Genomic DNA, 10,048 nt, shown 5'->3' with positions numbered 1-10,048 from the left:
GGACGTCATGAATGCTCAGTTCCTTGAGCTCCGCAACGAATTGAAAACTCTCCGAGGAAAGGACCTCTTCGGCAAGTCTGCTGCTGAACTCTGCTTGGTTCCAAACGTCAAGATCCCTGTAAAGTTCAAAGTACCTGACTTTGAAAAGTACAAGGGAAATACTTGCCCTCTCAGCCACCTGGTCATGTATGCCAGGAAGATGTCGACTCAGACCGACAACGATCAACTTCTCATTCACTACTTCCAGGACAGTTTGTCCGGTGCTACCCTAAGAAGGTATATGGGCTTGGACAACGCGGACATCTGATCCTTCAATGATCTTGGTGAGGCCTTCGTCAAGCAATATAAGTATAACATGGATATGGCTCCCGATAGGGATCAATTGAGAGCCATGTCCCAGAAGGACAAGGAAACTTTTAAAGAGTACGCCCAGAGGTGGCGAGAGTTAGCAGCACAGATTGTGCCCCCGCTAGAGGAGAAGGAAATGACCAAGATCTTTCTGAAGACCTTGAGTTCTTTTTATTACGAGCAAATGATTGCCAATGCTCCTTCTGATTTCACCGAGATGGTGAACATGGGGATGCGTCTGGAAGAAGGAGTCAGGAAAGGGCGCCTGACCAGAGAAGAAGGCTCTTCTGTCAAACAGTATGGGACGTTTGGAAAGAAGAAAGATGGTGAGGCACATGATGTGGCCTCCCATGCTAAACCTAGAAGACCCTCAGTGAAGAGGAAGACTATGCGTCCTGCCGGTAACCAGCATCAGGTGGCTCACATAGCACCTGTTTTCAGAGATAATCAGCAATATCAGCATCACAATAATAATCAGCAACAGTAACATCCGCAATATCAACAACAACAACATTGTCCTCAACAGCAGACCTACCAGCCTCGAAACAACAATCAAGCCAGTACAAGCTATAAGAGATAGAGGATCACCTTCGATCCTATTCCCATGACCTATGCCAAACTGTATCCCTCTTTGATAGAGAGAAAATTGATTACTCCACGAGACCCACCGGCTATACCTACCAACCCTCAGTGGTGGTATAAGCTTGAGTTACACTGTGTTTATCATTCCGGTGCTCCCGGACATGACGAGGAAAACTGCTACCCGCTGAAGACCAAGATTCAAGACCTTGTGAGATGTGGTATCCTGTGTTTTGAGGACGTAGGTCCTAATGTGAAGAAGAACCCATTGCCCGAGCATGGGAAATCCTCTGTCAACATGGTCCAGGGCTGCCCTGGTAAATATAAAGTCAAATATGTCAGCCATATTCGACAATCTCTGGTCGAGATGCACAGACTGTTGTGTGAGTACAGTCATTACGAGCATGACCACGACAGATGCCGAGTTTGCACTATCAATCAGAGAGGATGTCGCCGAGTCCGCAAAGACATTCAAGAAATGCTGGATGAAGGAGTCATTGAGATACTTCAGAATCGAAATGTTGATGAGGATAATGATGAAGTCAATGTAATATCTCTGGTATTTCAGATCCCTGAGCCTGTTGTCATCAAGTACGATGGTAGAAAGCAGAAGGCATCTCCTTCTTTGATTATTAAACCAGCTGGCCCTATGCCATACTCCTCTGATAAGGCGGTTCCCTATCGCTACAATGTTGTGGCATTGGAGGATGGGAAGGAGGTGCCCCTTCCCTCTACCTCTGTTGTTAATATTGCCGACGTCAGCGGCCTGACCCGTAGCGGTCATGTTTTCTCGGCTCCGCCGAAACCCCAAGTTGATGTCAGAAGGGCCGATGTTGCTGACTATGTTGTGCGCCCGGTTGGGAATGTTATTAATGCTCCGAATCCGGCACTTGTTGCCAATAAACCTGCCTCTAATGTGGGAGCTCCTGTCTCTGTTGGCCAGAATGGAAATATGAAAGAAGACCGTGATGAGATGCTGAGGCTCATCAAAAGGAGTGAGTACAACGTTGTAGGTCAGCTTCTACAAACGCCATCGAAGATCTCTGTATTGTCTTTATTGATGAATGCAGAACCACACCGCGAAGCTCTACAGAAGGTGTTGGATGTGGCATATGTAGATCATGACGTCACAATAGAGCAATTTGACAGTATTGTTGCAAACATCACCGCTTGTAACAATTTGAGTTTTTGTGATGCTGATCTCCCTAAGGAGGGAAGAGACCATAATTTGGCACTACACATCTCTATGAGTTGCAAGGATGATGCCATGTCCAATGTGTTGGTGGACACTGGATCATCGCTAAATGTGTTGCCAAAGTCCACTCTTGCTAAATTGTCATATCAGGGGCCTCCCATGAGGCAGAGTGGAGTAGTGGTTAAAGCTTTCGATGGGTCCCGCAAAACTGTGATTGGAGAGGTTGAGCTCCTAGTCAAGATTGGACCAAGTGATTTCCAGATCACCTTCTAGGTCATGGATATTCACCCATCGTATAGCTGTCTGTTAGGCAGACCATGGATTCACGACGCAGGCGCCGTGACATCCACCCTACACCAAAAATTGAAGTTTGTCAAAAACAAGAAGCTGGTGGTGGTAGGGGGAGAAAAAGCTCTCCTGGTTAGCCACTTGTCTTCCTTTTCTTACATAGATGCTGAGGATGAAGTTGGAACGCCGTTTCAAGCTTTATCTATTGTCGAGCCTGTTAAGAAAGGAACTTCTTCATTTGTGTCCTACAAAGGTGCTAAGTTGGCCATTGAGCATGGTACAACCACTGGATTGGGGCAAATGATCAAGCTGGAAGACAACAAATCCCGGGCTAGCATAGGGTATTCTTCTGGCATTTTCAACAAGTAAGGGTTGTTCAAGAGTGGTGGATTCATCCACATTGTTCGAGATGAGGAAGTTGCTGCCATTGTGGAAGAGGATGCAGAGGAAGATTCTGGCAACTTTGTCATCCCTGGAGGGGTCTACAATAATTGGGTTGTTGTTGATGTCCCAATAGTTATCCATAAGTCAAAGTAATGTTCATTGTGTTTAAAAACCCTCCTCCCATGCCAAAAGGAGGAGTGAAGACATTGTTGGCTCATAAATACAATGATATTTTCATTCGATAAATTCATGTTAAATGTTTGTTTTTCCATTTATTTTCACTTTTTGTTTTTTTTGCATGAAATTGGTGATCACATAAAACCCTAAAAATAGAATAAAATCAATCTTTTCATCTGCATAATGATTTACCTTGTTTGAATTCTAAAATCTCTTTTATATCCAAAATCATTATGCAGGTTGATCAAACCCATTGAACATAATGATCTAACACCATCTCCCAACTTTGAGCTCCCTGTATTTGAGGCAGAAGAAGATGATGTTGAAGAGATTCCTGACGAGATCACCCGTTTACTTGAGCACGAAGAGAAGATCATTCAGTCGCATCTTAAGAATCTGGAAACAGTTAACTTGGGGTCTGAAGATTGTGTGCGAGAAGTGAAGATTAGGGCACTCCTGGAAGAATCAGTTAAAGAGGGGTTGATTGAGTTGCTACGAGAATACGTTGACGTCTTTGTCTGGTCATATAAAGACATGCCTGGTCTGGTGTTGCACCCCAAAATTTGCCCGTTAATGTTACAAGGCATTTTTTAAGGCACTCCAACTTATTTTTCAAGGCATTGATCTTAAGGGAACAAAGACCCAGCTCACAGATGGCCAAATCCAGAAAATGCTCAAACTGGCATGCTCGCTAGGCGAGCAAATCCTTCGCCTAGCGAACCCTTCGCTACACCACTCGCCTAGCGAAGCTTGCGAATACCAGAAATTTTGGGCTTCATTCTGAGCCCATTAGGTCACGAAAAAGCATTATAAATACCAGCACTTCAGTAAAGAAAAAGGAGGAGATAGAAAGAAGGCGCAGCAAACCCTGGAGGCTAACCCAGAGAATTCAGAGCAACCCTAAAGGAAACCCTAAAGGAAACTCATCTGCACCAAGGTTATCTCCGCCCAACTCAATCCGGCGCCAACCCTAAGAGTGACTTGCCAATTGAAGGTTGCAATTCAATTGCAAACAGGTTTGCATTACTATTACCGCTTTATGTTCTTAATTTGCATGTGGCATTATGATTGAATTTGTAAAAATATCTTAAGTTTTGCATGTGAATTTAAGTATGTATGAATGTCTTGAACGTTTAACCATGTAATTTCTGTGATGGATGCCATAGGGTGTGAAGCTTGCTGGAATCGTACCGTTCTGAAATTCAAAACTCGCAGCCGTTCGCTAGCACATCGCTAAGCGAACATGTAGCGAGTGTTCGCCAAGCCCTCGCTAGGCGAGGCAGCAGCGAACATGACAGTCGCTGATTTTTTCGTTCTGATTTTTGCTCATCTAACATATTTTATCATAGCCATGCATTGTTTACCTGACCCTATTACTGTTGCGATTTCTTTTGTGGTGTAATTCTCGATTGCACCCTGATTTGGTATTTTGACCTGTTTGCTGAATTTTGTAAGGGTTCACATATTCCCGGAAAAGGTAGCTTGCTAGGTATTCCACTTTATTTGTGGGATACCCTTGTGGAGATTCATCCTAATTACTTAATTGATTTTAATGTGGAGATTCATCCTAATTACTTAATTGATTATAATATGGACCTAATTACCTAATTGATTACAATTACCTAATTGATTGTAAAATATTGCCTTTGAATATGTGATCTTGGACCTCTCTTTATTGCCTTACGATATTACGGTATTATGGTCATGTCCCGCGAATGTGGGGATACACTTAGCAAAGACCCTTCGATTAAATCATCATGTCCCTATAAAATGAATCATTGTCCCTCGGGTGTTACCTGCGAATATACGATTTTGTCCCTCGATGACCCTTCGTTGTAGCCTACGGTTAAATGATGATCGTCCCTTCGAATGCTAAGGTGTCCTTACAAATGTTGCCTTCAATGACCAATTGATGACCCTACGATGACCCTTTTACATCCAAAGGGATAAAACTACTTACTTCTCAATAGTAAGGACAGTTTACCCTCATAAGGATAGGAAATGCCCATAAAGACCTTGGGTAGGTATAACTCCTAAATGCTTGCTCACAGCTTAAGCTACTTTTCACACCTCACACTTTTCAAAACCTCTATTAGAAAATCACCACTTGGCATACATTCGTACTAGAATCATTGTCAAGTTATATTTTTCTAAACAACTTTCAAAATTAAACGAGATAAATACTTTGTATACATTCGTACAAGAATCATTACAAAGTTAAACTCTCTTTTCAAAACATTTTCTAAACAGCTCTCACACACTTTTCCAGACAAGAAAAACATAAGTGATCAAGCAATTAAGAGCCCATGGATAACCATGGATACAAAGGGTGCTAACACCTTCCCTTTGTATAATGTACCTCCCGAACCCAAAATCTAATTAAGGTCTTTCCTGTTCTTTTCCACCTTTCCTTATTGGATAAAAGAAAAGTCGGTGGCGACTCTTGTTAACTGCGACATTTGCTTTCCAAAGCAAAAACACACGAAGTCCAGTTCACCGTATGACAGAACTGGCGACTCTGCTGGGGAAAATAAAAAGAGAGGTTACCTTAAAAAACAAGATCACTTATGTATTCGAATTGTCTGATTTACTTTTAAGGGATTGCTTGGGTATTTTATGCTTGAGTGAAAGATCCTACACCCGGATCTAGTGTACCTTAGGTAAGTAGCAATAGATCATCGCGACTATCCGGCGTATACTGGAATGGTTAAAATGATGGCTACGGTTAATGTGACACTTTGGATGTCCTGATGTTCCTCATGTTTACTTGAGGAAAAATTTGGCTTCCGCGTGATGTCATCAAAGCATTAACGAGACCTTTAGAACCCTAATTGACTCATCCTAGCCATTAGAAAGTAGTGAGATAACTGACTTCGGTTCCGACTAGGGTTGGTTGAGACTCGATACTACACTCTTTGAGATTGGACTTTGGGGAAGCTTCGGTCAACCACTTGGTATTGCACTGAAGTGGACTTAAAGAAAGGTCAATGATTGGAGATCCTTTTAGAACCCGGTTACTATTCTAGGAAAGGTTGAACCAACCAAACTTCAGTGGGGAGGGTACTTACCTATGGAACTCATGCAAGCCTTAAAACTTAGGGGTGATTGTTGTGTGACTTGCTTGTGCTTGTTACTTACTTAACATCATAACATCATAACATCATGACATCATGACATCATGACATCATGACATCACGACATTGTACTAACCATTTCAAGGACTTTAAACATTGAAAACATTTCATACATTGCATAGCATAACATCACATTGCATAACAGGTATTCTAAAGGATCAATGTTCTCACGGTCTTCCTATTGCAAACAGAAAAATGGACCTCGAACAAACTGTCAAAGATCTCCAGGCTCAGAATGCTCAATTCCAGGAGATGATCTTGAACTTATCCAAGGGGCAGGAGGAATTGAAGGCTCTCTTGCTCGAGAAGAAAAAAGACAAGAAACCTGTGAGTTACATTAACCCGGGAAGAAGGCGTAAAGGACAGACTGCAGGAGTCAAGATTAGATTTCCGAAGGATCAAGAAGAGGGGATAGATTCAGAAGATGAGAATGCTGATCCTTTCAGCCAGGAGGACGAAGATGAGAATTATGAGAATGAACAGTACTCTCCAAAAGATGATAAGTACAAGTTGCTGGAAGAACGCATGCTAGCTATGGAGGGTCAGAAGGTGCCCGGTCTGGATTTCGAAGGCTTAGGACTGGTCTCTGATGTGGTCATTCCCCGCAAATTCAAGGTCCCCGCTTTCACTAAGTATGATGGGGCATCTTGTCCTCAGATGCATCTGAGAGCTTATGTGAGAAAGATTCAGCCGTATACCACTGATAGGAAACTATGGATCCATTTCTTCCAAGAGAGTCTATCTGGCACACAGTTAGAATGGTACTATCAGCTCGAGAGCTCTGACATCCGCACCTGGATTGATTTAGCGACAGCTTTCTACAAGCATTACCAGTATAATTCTGAAATAGCGCCTACTCGGCTACAGTTGCAGAATATGACTATGGGATCTAAAGAAAGCTTCAAAGAATATGCTCAGAAATGGAGAGATTTGGCTGGCAGAGTCAAACCCCCTATGACTGATCGAGAATTAGTGGACATGTTCATGAGTACACTGACTGGTCCATTCTACAGCCATCTATTGAGAAGTTCCTCATCGGGTTTCACTGAACTTATATTAACAGGTGAGCATGTTGAACGCGGCATTCGAAGTGGAAAGATACAGGCGGCCACCTCCGATCCTCCGGAGACTCCTAATGACATCACTGCCCCTCTGCCTAATCATGACAAGACTGTTAATGTTGTAGAAGATGCTGATAGCAATTGCAACCTGGATAGTTGGATCTTCCCAACAATTGGTGACGGACTCGACAATTGGAAGGCTGAGGACACTATCCTGATTTCCTTTAGTCAGGAGTAATTGTTATTGCTTATTTTAAATGTACTAAATTTTGTTAAAGGTTTTGTCATTTTCATAAGCATATTCACATTCAATAAATCAATGGACCTTTTTGACATTCAAATATTGCGCTCTTTATCTTTCCTGTCATCTTTCAAATAAGCTATGTTTCCTTGCACACACTCACGTAACAATTTGCCGATCCATATCCACTCTGGATCCTGTTGGTAATAACTCTGCTACTGTTCATTATGACTTTGAAAATCCGATCTACCAAGCCGAGGATGGAAGTGAGGAAGATTGTGAAGTACCTGAGAACTTGCCAGACTGTCACTACAAGAGGAAAAGACTATACAGCCGCATGAGGAATCAATTGAAATTGTAAATCTGGGTACTGAAGTGGACAAGAAAGCAGTCAGAGGTTCCTTGGGACGCTTGAATTACATTGCCCGATTTATCGCCCATTTGACTGCTACCTGTAAACCCATCTTCAAATTACTGAGGAAAAATCAAGAGATGATATGGAATGATGAATGTCAAGAAGCTTTTGACAAAATCAAGAAGTACCTCCAAGAACCTCCAATTCTGATGCCACCAGTTGAAGGAAGACCTCTAATCATGTATTTGACCGTGTTAGAAAATTCAATGGGGTGTGTGTTGGGGCAACATGACGAGTCTGGTCGAAAAGAGCATGCCATATACCACCTTAGCAGAAGGTACCGACTGTGACACAAGATACTCACAGCTCGAGAAAGCTTGATGTGCTTTGGCTTGGGCTGCTCGCCGACTAAGACAGTATATGTTGAATCATACCACTTTATTGATTTCTAAGATGGATCTTATATACATCTGAGAAACCTGCTCTCTCCAATTTGAACAACAAGATGATTACTGAACTCTGCACGCAGTTCAACATAAAACACCATAACTCTTCTTCGTACCGGCCAAAGATGAACGGCGCCGTGGAGGCTGCTAATAAGAATATCAAGAAGATCATACAAAAGATGACAGTAACATACAAAGACTAGCATGAGATGTTACCCTTTGCTCTTCATGGTTATCGCACTTCGGTGCGCACTTCGACAGGGGCAACTCCTTTCTCTTTGGTCTACGGAATGGAAGCTATTTTACCAGTGGAAGTTCATATTCCCTCTCTAAGAATTATGAAAGAGGCAGGTTTAGACGAGGATGAATGGGTTCAGACTCGACTCGATCAGATAAATTTGATTGATGAAAAGAGACTTGCGGCTGTTTGTCATGGGCAGATATATCAGAAGCGCATGACCCAGGCATTCAACAAAAAGGTCAAGAGACAGGTATATCAAATCGGAGACTTGGTGATCAAGCGTATCATTCTACCACAAAGTGATCCCAGGGGCAAATGGACTCCCACATACGAAGGACCATTTGTAGTTAAGAAGGTATTCTCTGGTGGAGCCATGATACTTGCTACAATGGATGGCGAAGACTTCCCACATCCCGTGAACGCAGACATAGTTAAAAAATACTACGCATAAAAGAGACCCGCTAGGTCGACGTATCTAGGCAAAAGTAAGGGCATCCCGACGAACCAAAAGGGTTCGGGAAAAAACTAGGGATAAATATATAAACATGTACACCCGGCAAGTCGAAAACCTGAAAAGGCGGCTTGGGCAAAAAAGGGTATCCTGGTGGACTGAAAACCTAAAAAGACGGTCCAGGCAAAAATTAGGGATTAAAAGCGTATGACTATGTCCCGTTCTCAGACAGCTTCATCCAAGTTCAAGGGACTGAACAAGCCAATCACTTCTATCCGACAGTAGGAGATGAGATGCTTGAAGACATAATGACAGTGGCAGAATTAAAATCAATAGGACTTTTTCTTCATAGCTTTTCTTTGTTGTCTCGACGATTTCCTCTTACTAGGATTTTTGTCTCCTTGTACACAAAATTGCCTGTTTATAGGCCCTCTTTCAAAATCAATACAATTTCATTTCCAAAAAGATGTTTTGTTTTACTTTCTCTGTTTTGCTTGCATAAACGTCCATTGATTTAATTTGAATTGATACATGCACTTGAATATGATCGATGTTTATCAAAAATACATGCATAAAACGGAAATAGCAATTACTACAAGACTTCAGGATCGAGGAAAGGTCTAACCATGCTTTCCAACGAATCCGGTTGCTAATCCTATTCCCCAACAAAAACAAGTTATTCCCCAGAAGAAATGGGCATCGCCAGACAGACTGGTCATCTCTTCTATCCCCAGCCAGGCTCTGTTGAATATTTCTATCATCAGACAGAAATCAAATACCCCCAGCTAAGAAAGGGTCATCAATACAAATATCTCCAACCAGAATATTGGGATTTATTTTCCCCAGGAAAAACTTTCCCCATGCATAATTCATTCATTACATCATTTCACAGCATACGCATGCATACAATGTTCGCATTTACTTTCGAAAGCATAAAACATCTCATGCATCATGACAGGGCATGAGGCTAACTTTGTTTTTCAGGTTAATTATCCTCCTGATACAGTCAAAACAAAGGTCCCTTCAGACTGACATCTTTTTCAATTACATTCAGGATTCAACTACATCTCTCAGATACAATCCATATGGACATTCATTCCGACAAGCACTCTGATGGTGGCATCTTTAAGCCCACCCCAGATATTCAT

Source organism: Lathyrus oleraceus, chromosome 7, assembly GCF_024323335.1.
Source record: "Lathyrus oleraceus cultivar Zhongwan6 chromosome 7, CAAS_Psat_ZW6_1.0, whole genome shotgun sequence".
Classification (NCBI taxonomy): Eukaryota; Viridiplantae; Streptophyta; class Magnoliopsida; order Fabales; family Fabaceae; genus Lathyrus; species Lathyrus oleraceus.
This window is presented reverse-complemented; position numbering follows the sequence as displayed.